At 38.6% G+C, this 17,099-nt stretch overlaps 1 protein-coding gene across 1 annotated transcript in view; it reads right to left on the minus strand.

Annotated features, from left to right (window-relative positions):
* The window catches only part of LZTS2 (leucine zipper tumor suppressor 2), a 56,177-nt gene extending 40,916 nt beyond the window's left edge, over positions 1-15,261 (minus strand). The window contains exon 1 of the mRNA XM_070945037.1: positions 15,227-15,261. The gene's annotated coding sequence lies outside the window, so the exon portion shown is untranslated. The remainder of the gene's footprint in view (positions 1-15,226) is intronic.
* Between the last annotated feature and the right edge of the window lie 1,838 nt (positions 15,262-17,099).

The following is a 17,099-nucleotide window of genomic DNA, read 5'->3' on the forward strand; positions in this document are numbered from 1 at the left end:
AAAATCCTTCTTATTTAGGAAAACAAACTGTGTGCATTTCAGAATGAAAAGAGGAAAAAACAAAATATGAAGTTCTTTCCTCTTGACACTTCTCCTTTAAATGCAAAAGTTGACTATATTGAATAAAGGTGACATACAGTTTACACAATATCAGCTTCTCTGATTGCATCATGATTTCTGTGCCAAATGTTAGGTGATTATATGAGGTTCCCACTGAAGTTTATGGCTGGACAGCCTGGGTTATTTTAGCATCTGTTTTTATTTTAGCATTTCAGTAGTTTATAAATATACTCTACTTTTCCTATTTCTCTATCTACTTTATCCTATTAATCTTTAAAACTCTGGTTATGTTCTATTAAGTTTAACCAGATAGATTTTAACAATGTTCTGTTATCAGTAGTGAAATCTAAAATTTGTTACTACCGGTTATGTGGGCGTGGCTTGGTGGTGGTGGGGTAATGTGACTAGGTGGGTGTGGCCTTTTTTTTTTTACTTTTAAAACCATTTTTTCTACAACCTCTTTGGCGAAGAGGTTGTAAAAAATGCTTTCAAAAGGCTCTGACGATCCCAGCTGAGTTGCCTGATTGGCAGAGGCTTTTTTTTTCTTTTAAATGCCTTTGATGATCCAAGCTGAGTTGCCTGATCAGCAGAGGCTTTTTTTCTTTTAAATGCCTCTGACAATCCAAGTTGAGTTGCCTGATCATCAGAGGCATTTAAAAGAAAAAAAGCCTCTGCCGATCAGACAACTCAGCTGGGATCGTCAGAGCCTTTTGAAAGCATTTTTTCTACAACCTCTGAAGAGGCTGTAGAAAAAATGCTTTTAAAAGCCTTTGACGATCCCACCTGAGCCGCACAATCATCAGAGGCTTTTTTTTTTACTTTTAAAAGTATTTTTTTGGCCAAAGAGGTTGTAGAAAAAATGCTTTTAAAAGTAAAAAAAATGCCTCTGACGATTGTGCGGCTCAGCTGGGCATGGGGAGGGGCAGGAATTTTTGCTACTGGTTCTCCGAACCACCCGCCTCTATCGCTATCGGATCAGGCGATCCGGTCAGAACCGGGAGCATTTCACCCCTGGTTATTATGGTATTATGTTGCTTGCCTATTGCCCTTATACTCCACAGTCATTATTTGTCAGCAAAATACCCATTTTAAAATTCCAAACCAGCTCAACATTGACTAGGGTGCTGCTTTTTACCCCCCTGTGATTGCTTTGATATTTTTCAAAGATGTGGTATTACTTTGATGGTGAAATTAAAATATTTGAGAGAGATACTTTAGACTCCCTTGGGGGTTTTTTGGTGAATGGTCAACACTCTTCTCAGCCAGGCCTTCCTGCAGGCTGAATGGTTTGCCTGCATCAGATAGTGAAGAGTTAACGTTTCCCATGCTTTAGCCATATGACTGGCACATGATAGATTCCATCCTGTCATGTGAAGCTTGATATGTTCTGACTGGGGTGCTCTGCATCCGGAGTTTATTTATCTTGTTGAATTCTTTTTGGAGTGAAGGACAGTGCTGAATAAACAAAGGGCTGAAGCTAATTGCTTAGGCAGGGCTTAGTAGGAATGGTGCCCTGACAAAAACTTGGTAAGATTCTCCATACCTAAGGAAATACCAAGAACAGCCCCTTAATCCATCTTCATAAAGAATTATTAGTGTAATAGATAGAAGAAAAAGATGATTTTAATACCTCCCTGCCCACAATTTCATTTCTCTCTTGTAATACTTTTCCTATTGTCATTATGCCAAATACAGGTGGCAAATCGACTTACATCCATTCATTTAGTGACCATTCAAAGTTATTACAACATTGAAAAAAGTCACTAATGACCATTTTTCAGACTTAAAATCATTGCAGCATCTCCTGGTTACGTGATCAAAATCCGGCCACTTGGCAACTGGCATGTACTTTTGATGGTTGAAGGGTCCCAGGGCCATGGGATCACCTTTTGCAAACGCCTGACAAGCAAAGTCCATTGGGAAGCCAGATTCACTTAACAACTGTGTTACTAACTTAACAACTGCAGTGATTCACTTAAGAACTGTGGCAAGAAAGGTCATAAAATGGGGCAAAACTCACTTTAAAATGCTTCACTTAACAACAGAAATGTTAGGCTCAACTTTGGTTGTAAGTCGAGGACTGTCTGTATCCCTACATTGTAAGGTTTTGTAACTTGCTGTGCATGCGGTAAGAAATATTTTAATACCATAGTGAAATTGGCATGGATAGCTAAAAATCCAAAGCAATTTCTCAGAGAGTTCATATATCCAACTAAAGTTCAACTGAAATGTACCATATTTTTTGAAGTATAAGACGCACCTTAGTTTTTGAGGAGGAAAATAAGAAAAAAAGCTGATTGGTGGGTGGATCAGCCTCCCGGAATACCCCCAATCAGCTGTTTCCAGAGTTGAATTTTAGCAACTGGTTCCTTGGTTGTGAGCTCTGTGCCTTGCTTTTTTTTCTGCCTCTGAAACTTCTGAAACTTTGTTTCAGAAAAAAACTTTCTTTCTGCCTCTGAAAGCCTTCGAAACAGAGCTTCAGAAAAAAAGGCTTTTTTTTTTTTAAGCTTTTTTCAGAGGCTTTTTTTCTGAAGTTTCTTTCAGCGGCTTTTATTCTGAAGGACTATCTGTACTCTGTTCAGTCTCCTTTCTTTGGTATTGGTATGTAGATTAACTTCTTCCAATCTGTTGGTTATTGTGTCATTCTTCAGATTTGTTAGCATAGTTTGGTTAGAACCTTTACCATTCTTCTTTTGTTGCTTGCCATATTATTTTAGATAAAAGCCTTTCAGAGGCTTTTTTTCTGAAGCTTCTTTCAGAGGCTTTTTTCAGCCTCTGAAATCTCGATTTGCGAGGCTGGGCGGGATTACATTCAGAGTATAAAACGCACCCAGATTTTCACCCTCTTTTTTGGGGAAAAAGGTGCGTCTTATACTCCGAAAAATATGGTATGTCCTATTTCCCAAATTAGAAAGGCATGGCTGCAGGTTAATATTTTCCTTTGTTGGGCTACACTGTAATATGGTCTGGAAGATGATGGGAGTTTACAGTTATGGCAGATTATGGGGAACTTGTATCATAGAAGACATTAAACTAGAGAAAGCTAAGATAAACCATGGTGTCATGCAGCTCTTCACATGGCTGCTGTGATTTAGACCATGGTATCAAAATCTCAAAGGCAGCCCTATACAAAGTTGGAGTTACGATTTCAGTTGTCCAGTTGTGTGGTGATCAGGGCATGGATTAATATACCCCTATCTTCTAATTCAAGGGATGTGGGGGCTCAGTGGCTAAGATGCTGAGCTTGTCGATCAAAAGGTCGGCAGTGCAGTGGTTCGAATCCCTAGTGCCGTGTAACGGGGTGAGCTCCCGTTACTTGTCCCAGCTTCTGCCAACCTAGCAGTTTGAAAGCACGTAAAAAATGCAAGTAGAAAAATAGGGACCATCTTTGGTGGGAAGGTAACAGTGTCCCGTGCGCCTTTGGCGTTTAGTCATACCAGCCACATGACCACGGAATTGTCATCAGACAGCGCTGGCTCTTCAGCTTTGAAAGGGAGATGAGCACCACCCCCTAGAGTCCGGAACGACTATCACATATGTGCGAAGGGAACCTTTACCTTTACCTTATCAAAATCTCTTGAAAAGGAAATGTGATTTTTTTTAAAAAAAAAATGCTGCAATTATGTAAGCAAGCCAGAGACCCCACACAGTCACATAACCATGACTGTGGCCACCTTCAGGAGATAATTCCAATCTAAACTCTTTTGTTGGGCAATCTGCAAACTGAAGTTTTATGTTGCAGCCCCTACGTTAAATAAACTGCAACAAAGCAAGTGGAACAAAACTAAAGCTACTTTCACAGTACAAAAATATGGGGGAGGTTTGGAATTGTAGTACAGCAGAGTTTCTGTTGGGACATGCTCAGAGTCTATGAAAGGACAGGATTGTTTCCATGACAAGAATGCATGATACAGCCAGCTTCTCTACAGGAGCCAGGCTGTTTCTTCCCAGAGCACTGGAATACTCTTCCCTTCTGTTCCTTTTTCTTTCTTTTTAAATCTTTTTTTGTCCTTTTACAACACAACAATGCAGATAATAAAAAATAAAGTCAATTGCTTCAACAAGTGTCCTCGATAAATGGATGATGGAAATGTTCATCCAGCATTTCAAAAGAAATTAAATTGTGTCATATCACAGGCAAGATCAAATTGCATTTACAAAAACTATAGTGAAAAAATGCAGCCCAAGTCAGATAAATAACTAAAATGGGACAAGAAAAGTGAATGTGGTTATGTTGCAATTATATTCTTTTCTAATTTTTCATTCTTTTTTAAATAACCGAAAGTTCCGATTAATTTGCATATCGTAGTTTTTTTAGTGCATTTTTTTTCTTTTACCAGAAGAGGATCTTGTAGTGTTTGAGAGTGATTTACAGTAAAACAGACATGAGAAGACTCAAGCGTGCTGAATCTTTTTGTCCTAGAACAAAGACATCATAGTGCAAACCAGTTCAAATACTGGTTTGAACTGTGGGCCAAAGGGGTGGGGGCAGGAATGAAATGCTACTGGTTCATTCCGCTTCGGTGGAACCGGTAGTTAAAAAAGCTACCAGTTCAGTGGAACCGGTAGTTTAAAAAAGGAAATCCTGCTTTCTAGCGAAGCTAAATTGCACGGCACAGCTGTTCCCACCCCTCGCTGTTCTACTTATCTAGTAAAGTCTTCTTTTTCTGTGCGAAGCGCGCGTTTGGTGCACAGTGTGCGCGTTTGGTGCACATACAGTGTGCTTTTGATGCACATGCATGCATGCAGTGCACATTTGGCACACAGTGCGTGTTTGGCACGCAGTGCACAATTCGCACACAATGCACATTTGGTGCGCACCACGCATGCGCTGGCAGCGAACAGTGGCAATCCGAGAGGATTCCACCACTAGGTGGGGGATTGGAAAAGCCAATTAATTATTATTTCCTGTGAGCCACACAATAAAGGGGAAATCTAAATCTAACCAAAGCAACAATTCTAAATCGTTTTATTTAAGTGAGAAAAAGCAGATCTGTAATTGCTAAAGAAGTTGGAGACAAAGCCTTACCAATCTACTGCTGATCTTCCAGTCCTGAATAAAAGATTTCAATCTAGGTTTAGCCCATTCCAACTAAACACAATGCTTCCAGTCTCCTGCATCATGGAGATAAGCAGTCGGTTGCAGACTCTGACTTCAAGTTCAGCATGTCCCAGCTCACTACTGTGGTTTCTTCTGCCCAAGTATCAACACTCCTGTCTCAATGACAAGGAAACACCCCATGCAAAACAACAGAGAGGATAGGAAGGCCGTGCTCAGCGGGCCTCCCACATGTGCACCAGTTGGGCCTGTTCTGGAGAAAATTCAGCCTGCAAGGAAAGCACGCCCTTCTCTCACCGCATCGATCTGAAGATCACCAAGTAACTGGTAATAACATCTCGGTGTAGGAATGACGTAGATGCCTTTTGTGACCACAGCCAGCAAACAGCAGCAATTTCCCCTGAGGAGAGTTTGGAGCAGAGGAAGGGTCTGTAGACTTGTTGCTTCCAGGAAGGCGCATTCTTCTGCTTCAAGTTCTGAGCCTGGAATTTTTTTTAAAATAAAACAGAGATGCGGAAACAAGTCCTTTTGGCAGGCAAACATACTGCCAGATGGAGTGGGAGGAGATGGAATATTTCTGCACAAGTCCTAGCCCTTTGCCAGTCAGCCAGCAAGATTTAGAATCTTAGATCTCAATATCTCTACTAGCAAGTGCTAAACATCAAAGGCAGCTCCTTATGTTACCTGATATGTAGTGTAATATTTTGTTTCCTGCAAAGTGGACATTCCCTTGAAGAAGAGATGCCGCCTGACTCCTAAAAGCCTGAGTCAATAAGAAAAGCAACCTTCACTCCCTTAGCAAAATAAAAATAAAGCACATGCACCAGTTGGTATGCACAACAAGTAAAGATCAGTTGAGAGGTCCCATACTCTCTATCTATGGCTTTGCCAAAAAAAGGGAGAGAGTTTAACATAGTTATCTCTTAATTGCAATGCTCCTCACTCTCCTGACTCAAAAGAAATTTTAGGACAACTGCATGGAATCCATTCTCTTTGTGAAGATGATACTGAAGACCTGAGATATTTCTCTACTTTGATCAAAGTAGAGCATCTTAACTGCTCAGTGGTCATATTAAAAAAAGAAAAATATTACAGTAGATGTTACCAGGAAGATCATGTACTCTAGAAAACCTTCTGCATAATCTTCTATGTGAAGTGGTAAATAGTGGCTATCCAACAGTGAAGAAAAATACATTTTGTACATTCTCAGAAGCATCAACTAAATTCATTATATTATCACATTTGCCAAAGCTCAGCATGTTTCTTGGGTTAAATCTTCACTATGGATTTGCCAAATTTTCCTAGGATCTGTTTTATATCATTGTTTATCCCAATCTGGTGTCCTCCAGATGTATAAATCTTTAGTATCCAAAGGTCAGGTTGGCTAGGAGTTCTGGGAACTGAAGTCCAACACATCTGGATGCTATCAGATTGAGGAATGCTATTTAAACTTTTAACTAAAACTAAAAGCCTTGGAATCTGAACTCAGAGCTTCATATGTTTGCCAGCTGAAAATTGAGAAAACATGTTCTTTACTGCCGTCTTTATTACAACTTTGTAGAAGTTGTACAACTTTATTACAACTTTCTACAATTACAATTGTAGAATTGTTAGCATCTCGTCCTATTCTATACCACAAAGTCAGATGCCAAAAAGCTTCTGCATATACGTTTCTTATACAGCAACAATTTTTTGCTGCACTGAAAGTGGCTTCTGAGGGTCCCTTAAGATGCCATTCTGATTTTTTTTTCTATTCTGTTTTTATATGACAGGACATGACATAACATGACATGACATGACCTGACATACCATTGATGCAAATGACATTAAGTAACAAGAGACAGCCTTCCTGCAGAAAGGAACTCATAATCTAAAAGTCAACAAGACCTCAACAAAGGAACAGGAGAGACATGGAGGCAGCAAGAAACAGAGGGAAAATAGATGGTGATGCCAGAAGAATGGCTCCTACTGTTATCAATTGTACAGCTATTTCATCGTTTTCTCCTTCATAGACTTTTTGAATAATGAAAAGGGATCAAAACAACAATAGGAGAAAAGAGTTATGAATGGGAAACAATGTCATTGGAAACCTTTCGTATGTTTACAAATGAAGGACCACAGTAGGGTTCTTGGAGTTCTGTCAGCATGGTTCTATGCTTTTATTACCTAACTAGGTAACATGTCCTACAGTCATGTTTGGGCTGTTGTTGATAAGCTTTCCCCCCCCACTTTCTTTGAGTTCTCTGTACTTTATACTAAAAGTTGTATAAATATAATTCCTCTTCTAGCAACATTGGAGGGAATTCCTATCATGTCTGTTGTTGATTTCAACATCCTGGATGCTTTTAATACTTGGAAAGTTCTTCATTTTTTTCTTGCAAAGCATGCCTGGCTTACTATTAATAATTCCACTTAGCAGGGGAAAAGAATACTGCTAGGAAACAAGACCTGCCTTCTGAAGAGACAGCCCACTGGGCCTGGTCTGCACTTTTTAGACCACCAAATTGGTAGTTAAATCTTCCTAAGTGCATGCACATGCATACAGACACACACTCAATAAAAAGCATTTTTCCTTATTTATAGACTATCTAGTTAAGCTTTTTCTTTGCCATATTGAATTTTGACACTGAGGAATTTGGTTTTTGTTTTTATGATGTTTTAAATAAGCGAGCATCTACCTGCCAGCTGAGCTAATAAAACCCAGACATCTTACATTTTACATCTTAGATGTTAAGTCAGAGAATGATAACAATTCTAGGTGGGGGCTGTTTATCTCTCCAAAGATTATGCAACATATGGAAATATATGATTGCCTTGAAGGTAGCAAACACTGGAGGAAATTGGTTATCACTAGATAGTCTATAAATAAGGAAAAATGCTTTTTATTGAGTGTGTGTCTGTATGCATGTGCATGCACTTAGGAAGATCTAAGTGACCGGAAAGGCTCACCCCAGAGTATGTAAAAAGTATTGCTTACTTTGCATTCAACTCATGCTCAACTGAAAAATTAGCATAAATATACTAAGAGACAATCCATATCACCAATGTATACTCTGTGAAGCTAAGATATTGATTTCATCAAATTGGGTTTACCACTTAAAATGAGCAACTGAGTAACATAACCCAAAATGTGATCAAAATATAAACTGAAACAAAGCTAATGTTTCTCTGAAATGGAGTTGTCAAATTTTAACTGGAAGCAACAAAAACTTTAGCAAGACTACATAAATACTGAACTCTTGAGGATATAAACATACATATATTGTATATAAATATCAAGTCTTAATTACTTGACCTGTATTTGATTTTATGAGAAAAGCCAGTCTAGTTCATCCATTCATTAAGCAGTAGAATAACCTTCCCTACTTCCGTTTCATTACACTATCATTTGGATGGAGTCATACAATTGTCTATATAATTCTTAATTTAGTGTGAGTCTCAAAATAAATATGCAGCAAACATTCTCACATTTGCACATTTCCCTAATCCGCAGCCTCTTTCACTTCATTATTCCATCAAGCATCATTTTTCATTTTTCCTCTTGTAAAATTCCACATGCATACTTTTTCATACAAGATACAAAATTACTCTCCCTGGAGTTGTTCTATTTTCTTTCTGTTCCCCCCCCCCACTTTCTTTTTTTCTCCATGCCCATCCATATTTCTTCTTTACCTTTGCAAAGATTCCTTTCCTACTGCAGAATATTTGAACCACTATCCCTCTGGCATTTATTTTGCTATTTCTGACTGCAGCATTTTGCAATACTTGAAATATCCATAGGAATTTCAGGCAGTCCTAAACAGACTATATATAATATAATCTATTTCTCAAAAAAATTGAGGAACAGGGAGCAAGTCAATCCCATTATTTCCTACAAATGAGAAAACTCCAGACAGAGTCAAATATGCTTATTATATAAGCATGGCAGAAGAATATGTCTTTGAACTCATAACCAGTGAACACCCCACCCCAAGGAAATAGATTACTGCCTGTCCTCAGTACATTACAGAAATTGTAAGTAGCTATGCTCATTAGATTTGGATCTAACCTCCTTCCATGAGAAAAATCACATGCTCTGTGTTTACTTCTCACTTCTCCTTGTATCTTGACACCCCATTATTAAGTCAAAGTAAAATACACCGGAAATATCCCACCTTTGCCAGATGGCATTTTAAATGAAAGAGTCTTGCATATTACTTATTTCCTTACATAGAGCTCCATGATTTTTATATGCTCCATCCAACTACTTACATTTTTTTAATAAATAGCACAATTTCTGATACTTGATTGAAATGAATGATAGAGAAACCTCAGTAAGAAGTGTTGGTTTTGACACAACAACTTTAATTCGGAGGCTAATATATAAAATAAGGAGCACAAATGACTCCCAGGGAATGTGACCTTTCAGTAATCCATCCTTTTTCAAGAGGAATGTGGCATGGTAATAGAAAACAAAGGAAACTGCTTCATACTTAGTCAAATATAAACTTTAATACCATCAACATTGACCAGTACTGGCTCTCTAAGCTTTCTAGCAGTGTCTTTTTAGTTCTGCCTGGAGTTGCTCAATAATTAACCTGCAACTTTCTGTGTTCAGTGATGTCACAAGAGCCCACTTCAATGAGATGTTAGAACAGCTACCATTCCATATCTTTCATCAGATTTTGTCTTTCACAAAACTGCACAACAATAAACTTGGTCATTCTGCAAACTTTTTTGTAAATCAATTGTCCAATTACAGTGGAACCATATTAAGTGATCATGTGTGAATCTTTGCAGGAAGCAGCCAAAAGATCCACTGCTGCTAGTGACCAATCAGAAGGTATAGTGCCTGCCACTAGATTCTCTGGTGATCAAGGAATCACCAAGGAATCCAAATCTGGCCCTCGCTTAGATGGAAATGTTTCTCAGCTTTCATAAATCTAGTTTTCTACCACTCAGGAAAAGAATAGTCTGTTCTCTCTCCTACATGGGCTGCAAAGATCCAGATGGCTACTGGATCACCAAAGAGAAGTAGGGAAAAAAATGCATCACCTCGTTCTTGCTCCACAAGAAGCAGTTTAAACGAAGAGTGCAGAAACAGGCCACAAAGTAAGCAAACTTACGTGACTGGACCCTCTAATCAGAGCCCAGGAAAGCAGTTGAGCCTGTTCCTGCCCAGCAGATAAAGGAGTACAATCTTGTCTGGCTCTGTCTGGAGTTTTACACAGACCACGTGCACGTTTGGGCTTGCATTAAAACAGCTACAGAGTCAGAGGAAAACAAACTTCATTTAAAGGGAAAAGTAGCAACATTTTGCTACTTTATATTTTGTGTTATATGTAGAAGTATATAACCAAAGGCTCCTTTTATCTAAAGACCTGAGACAACATAAGCAGATAACTAGGAGCAGGAGCAAGACACCAAAAACAAAAATTCCACAGCTGAAGGAAGCCATTTTAAGCACTTCCTTTACAAAGGCAACAGCGTCAAGTAACTACTAACTGTTCTTGCAACTTATTTGTGACAGTTTTCATTACATAGCTGAACAATTTATTTTCTAAAGATATTTTCCTCCAAATGACTAGACGCCCAGGATTCCATTACTCGGTTCAGTCTCAGGACTACACATATAGCATGGAAACCAACTTCATTCAAGTGGACACTTGCAAGTTTTCAGAATGGCTGTGATGCCTTGACAAACGTATAACTTTCTGGATACAAACCTAGGCACCATCAATTTTATTCCAATGAATAGCATAAGAGGAAATTCAGAAAGACCCCAATTCTATCCTGCTTCTTAATTTTCCAGTAGGGGGGAGAACAATGTGGTATTCACAGCAAGGTGCCTTCATGTATCTTCTTTAGTACTAGACAATCTTCAAAATAGAAATCTAAGCATATTACCAAACAGAGCACCAAAATAACACGTATTTGCCACAATATCACACAGAGGCATTGCCAAAATCTGGGCCTGCTACGTTGCTTTCGATAAGTGAGTGTTTCATAACTGGACATACCCACTATAGAGCATAAGCACTACCTGCTTTCAAAATTCCAACTAGGTAGCTGGCAAAAAGAGAGGTCAGGAAAATAAAATATTTAAATTTGAAATCAGTTGTCTTTTGCTCACTGGCTCTCTCTTTCGTTTGCCTCCCTCCCCCCCCCCTTTTTTTTTATGCGTACATAAATCTGCATAGCTTGTCCTATATGCACAAAAGTGGATATGTCTAATCAGATGTTTGTAAAGCAATTTCTGCACTGGAGATCAGCTACCATGGAAAAAATTGGAAAAAGTATCTTATGGTGGAGGAGAGGTAGCTGATAGGTGGATTACCAATTCTCTCTTATCACATATTCCTTGCTACATTTAACAGGATTAGGGCTGTATCTAAAGTAAACCTTGCAGCCCCGTTGCAATCCAGATAAAGGTACAGATTTGTCAAGGTCCCATTGCTTTTAAAAGAGCGTTATCTGCAGACTGACCCCAACTATACTTTTTCATGCTCAGAAGCTAGTAATTTTAAATGAATGTTACTTTTTGCCTTCGCCACACATATTTTAGAAATGAACTCTGATTTCTTACTACCATGTGCCTCCTACAGTAGCTCTGGCTTGTTTTGTTCACTGCTATATCTGCCATCAAAAATGTTACCTATTTTGGATGGAAGCTAATGATTGGACTCTACTCTGTTCTCATTCTTCATATTTTGTCAAGTTAAGTGCCATTGTTACAGACATCAGATCTATCTAATTTAAATACATCAAAATTGAAATCAGCATTGGAAAAGCAGGGCAAGATGGAGTGGCGTCTAGCTATTGTTTCCAACACATGCAGTTTTTTAAATATAGCACTGCAAATTGCTAACCACAAATTTGGAAGGCTACTCTTTACTACAAATTCATCATACTGTAAACTAGCAGTTTCTTCCTTACCTTACCAACAAGTTAAAAAATAAATTGAAGGACTTAAAAATAAGTGGTTATGTGTTTACTAAAATTGAGTTCTTAAAAATGTGACTTCTCACCACTCTTAAAACTTTTTAGGGCAGATTAAGAAAGTGTAATATTAAATGCCGAAATGTATCACAAATGACAGCCAGCAAGTCTAGGCTTCTTGTATCCCTTTGAGCAAAACTGGGATTTTGAAGGAAAAGGCCTTTACATTCAAGACCCTGATACCCCCCTCCTACATAAGGTAACAATTAGTTACAGACAATTTCCCCCAGGCAAGTAACCTAAGACACAAGCTCCAGTGATCTATTGCTGAGAATGGCAGGACACATTGACTAACCACTGAACCACTTTAAAGCAAGGAAATTCCAACAAAGCAGCAGAAACAGATTGACCTAGATCCATTTAAGGAGGAGTTGAGGAATTGCTCTAGGACCATAAAAAGGAGTTCTGCCTTGGCTTACCATACAGATGCTTCTCCCTATTTTTGCACTCAAATCAGCCATGCTGAAACTCTGGCCAACCACCTGGAAGCAAGCACACCATGTTGTAGGCCTGTCAGGGTAACCGGTCCCACAGAGCAGTTCTTCTTTCTCCTGCTGTTTTCTGAATTAGAATGACACACTCTTTTTAGTTCAGTTATCTTTGTATTGTGCCATCTGTGCATCCCATAAAAACAGCATCTTCCTTAGGAGCTGTGACCACTTCTGATTGCTATTTATTTAGACTTGGGAGGAAACTGCAATTAACCAGATATAATTATTGCTCTGTTTTCAGGGATTCTATTGAGATACAATTCCCCCACCCCCTGACAAAATATAATTTCATACCAAGTGGGAGACCAATATAGTACTTTCTGCAAACCCATGAAGCCATAACAATACAGTACTAAGGCTTCATATACAAAACAGGAAGTCAAAATTAAAATACTGCATGTTTAACTCTGGAATAGAAAAAAATACCAATGTATTATATGTCTGTTGTTCACATACGAACCTATCCTGATATAAAGACAATTCCAATTAATCAATGTTTATTTTTTTCTATACAGACTCTTACAAGCTTGATGACTTTGGGCATGTTACTCTCTCTCTTAGCCCGACTCAATCTCACAGCGTGGTTGTTGTAGGGGAAAATAGGAGGAGGAAGGAGAACTAGGTATATTCACTACCTTGAATTATTTGTAAAAACAAAACAAGATGGTATAAAAAAATAAAATCTTAGTATGCCTATTTAAATCAATTTTCTACTGAGTTGACTACAGAAGAATTACAAAGCATGTGAAACTAGATCTCTTTTCATTCACAGGCCTGATACTAATGTGCTCTAAAGTAAACAGGAAGTTTCAATTTAAGAAGAGCAAAATCCCATTTTGCAATTTTTTTCTTCCGTTCAGTCATGCTGATTCTCAGAGACTGCCTGGGCAAGTCCTTGCAGTTTTCTGGGCAAAATGTTTTAGAAGTGATTTGCCATTACCTAGGGCTGGAGGAAAGTGACTAGCTTTGTGCCCAAGATGGGATCGAACTCACAATCTCCCAGTTTCTAGCCTAGTGCCTTAACTACTACACCAAAATGGCTCACCAAAATACATCAAATTGGTTCCAGATAATCCCCAACCTCCGAACCTTCCGCCGGACCTGGCTCTTCCAACGGGCGGGCCTGAGTTGACTCTAAACTGATTTGTAGCCTTTTAAATTCTTAAATTTGAATTGATATTGCCACGTTTAACCTTATTTATTGGATATTCTGTTTTAATTTGTCTTTTAACTTTTGTATTCTCTGTTTCTTATTGTTGTGAGCCGCCCTGAGTCCTTCGGGAGAAGAGCGGCATACAAATCCAATAAATAATAATAATAATAATTTCACATACATCCCTCCAAATCCCTCCCCTCACTCTTCTGGAAGTTTACTGATTTACATTTGTTTTCTCTTTGAAAAATAGCTGGCAGAGAACACAAATAACTTTTAATATGCAGTGTAAGGTTTATACCAAGTGACATTATTGTTCTATTGATATCACACACTGTAGAGGCTACCCAGAGTTTTGAGTTTTGTTTTCATTTGTTTCTCAATCATATCTGAGGATACTCCAGGGTGAACTTGTAAGAGTTTACATCCAAATTCCTCCCTGCTCTGAGCTATGGCCCTTCTACCTTTTCACTACAGGAAGTCCTCAATTTACAACCATTCATTTAGCAACTCCTTTGAAGTTATAACAGCACTTAATTAAATTACTTACAACCAGTCCCCACACTTACAACTGTCACAGCATTCTCAAAGTCACATGATCAAAATTTGGATGCTTGGCGACCAGCATGTGTTTTCAGCATCCCTGGATCATGTGGTCCCTATTTGCAATCTCCCCAATCAGCAAGTCAGTGGAGGAAACCACTGATTTCCTTAATGAACATGTGACTCACTTAACAACTGCAGTGATTTGCTTAACAATCATGGCCAAAAAAAGGTCATAAAATTGGGCAGGAGTCACTTAACAACTGCCTGTCTTAGCAATGAAAATTCTGGTCCCAACTCTGGTCGTAAATTGAGGACTATCTGTAATTCTTCAAAACAGTGTGTTTTGAGTCCTTCAGCAAGCTGTGTATATTGAGGACGTAAAGAGGGGGCTTTGATCATGAGGAACATCTTCCTGTGATCCAAGTCTTTGTTCCTGATACCAATATTTAACGTGCCTTGGGATCCCTACTGGTGAACCATTCACTTTGCAGTCTAGCAGGACCTCTCCCTGGGCTCGGGGAGCTGATTTCTGAGAGATTTCAACCCCCATGGGGATCAGTTTGCCTCAAGTGATTTTGGGTCTGAAATGCATTAAGTGGTCATACATAGTTTATTTTTGTCTCAGAGCTGATATTATATGAGCTGGAGATAGAAGGAATTTCCATCACCTTATTGGCTTGGTCAGATCACAGCCTGATCCAAATATAGTTTATGATTTCTATGGGTTAGGGAAACCAATTTGAATGATCCAGCACAAACACCTAATGGATCTAAATAATTTCCAGAAAGCATTTGGGAAGTTTAATTGCTGTCTCCTTTCCTCATATCAAAGATTACAATTTGGTAAAATTATAAAAGATTTTTTGTAAAGAACTATACCACACCAAAACTAGCAGGGCAAGCTGCTGTATATAAACAGGAACCAAACCCCACACTTACCACATTGATGTTGTTACCCAGTTGGGTAATGAAACGTCTGCAAGAGTACAAGCTCAGAGAGCACCCAGGACTCCACGGTTCAATCCTGAGCTATACATATCCTCTTCTATTGAAAATATTAAAGTTGCATTTCAAAACAGAATAGGCAAGTGAAAACAAAGGATCACCTTTGTTGAACTAGAGACATGTAACAGAAGCCGAAGTGGAGTAAATTACAGTGTTACTACACAAGGCAGTAACAAACTGCAAAGACAGCCCCAAGGCTGTCAGTATGTAAAAAGCTTCAAAATAGCCTGACATTCATTTCCCTGAAGTTACCATCACAGCGGCCAACTGCCTTGAAACAGAATAGAAGGTTATATGGTTTGATGGGTGCTTTTTCTCAGCTATTCAGTGGCTTTCACACGGAGAAAGCCTTGCTGTAACTACATAATTCACTCCCCTTGGATAGTCAGAACAACTATCCCAGTTTTTTTTTTTTTTCCTTGCCACAAAGAAAGAAGTGTCCTACAAAATTAAGCAGGCAGTATAAAACCTCCATTTTGGCAGCCAGAGGGCAAAATGAAAGAAAAAGGCTTTAGGTTATTGGTAAGATAGCAAGGAGGTACATGATATACTGTTCACTCGTTTACAAAGATTACCTGTTTCATGACATAAGACAGCATACAGATAACAAGGACAGCCGGCTTTTATTTAGCAAATTGCTAGTCCTAAATTTAACACTGAGGTGAAGCATTTTCCATGTTACTAAATGCATTGCTTTTAAGGAGAGTGTTTGTAAGTATATTTCCAGTGATTGCCTAAATGAAGCCTCTGTCAAATCAGTGCTCTGGAAAGCTGCTGAAGTAAAACTTCCATTATTCCCATTCCAGCATGGCTATAAGCCCCGCCCCTTTTTTTGTTTTGATGTTTTTTTCTGGGGATGACTGCTGTAATATTCCATACATTTGCTGAACAATAGCTTGGAGGAGGCTTTTTTATATACACACACAATTCTCCACAGACCATCAAATAGAAATCACCCCCAGATCCCTCTCCAAGTCAGCCATCTGCTTTTCAGCAAATACAAATACTGTATATGGAATATGAAGGACAAGAGGAAAAAATACAGAAGAAAAGAGGGGAGGAAGCCTGTTTTTCAAAATGTGGGTTTTGATTTTTTTTAAAAAAATCTGCATTCTTCTGTCAATCAAATCTACTGTGCTTAGGTCTAATTGTAAAGAGTTCCTAATCTACAGGAGGGACAAAACATTTACCTTTCAGCCAAAAGAGAGAGCTGTTTTAAACTAATCAAATCAAGAACAGAACAAGACAATTCCTTTCAACCTGGAACACAAATCCCATGTTCAGAAATCCAATGAATACAATCTTGTAAATTTTACTCAGAGATCTTTTTCTTGTCTTAGGTCTTGAAAGTGAACTATGCACCCTGTTTCTGACTTTTTCCTAAAACATCAAGAAAAAAATAAAATTTAGAAGCTCCAGCATAACATCAATGCAACTCTTAAACTATGTCTAGTTTAATGAAAAGAAGGACTAGGGGAGACATGATAAGAGTGTTCCAATATCTTAGGAGCTGCCACAAAGAGGGAATCAAGCTATTCTCCAAAGCACCTGAAGAAGCAATGGGTGGGACTAAAACTAAGGAGAAAATTCCTGACAGTTAGAACAATTAATCAGTGGAACAACTTGCCTCCAGAAGTTGTAGGTGTTCCAACACTGGAAGTTTTTAAGAAGATGTTGGATAACCATTTGTCTGAAGTGGTGTAGGGTTTCCTGCCTAGGCAGCGGTTTGGACTAGAAGATCTCCAAGGTCCCTTCAAACTCTGTTATTCTATTTCTATTTCTTTTACCTGCGGATCCTGTTATAAAC

This window comes from Pituophis catenifer, unplaced genomic scaffold (assembly GCF_029215685.1).
Source record: "Pituophis catenifer annectens isolate HBS135680 unplaced genomic scaffold, rPitCat1.0.hap2 SCAF_6, whole genome shotgun sequence".
In the NCBI taxonomy this organism is placed as follows: Eukaryota; Metazoa; Chordata; class Lepidosauria; order Squamata; family Colubridae; genus Pituophis; species Pituophis catenifer.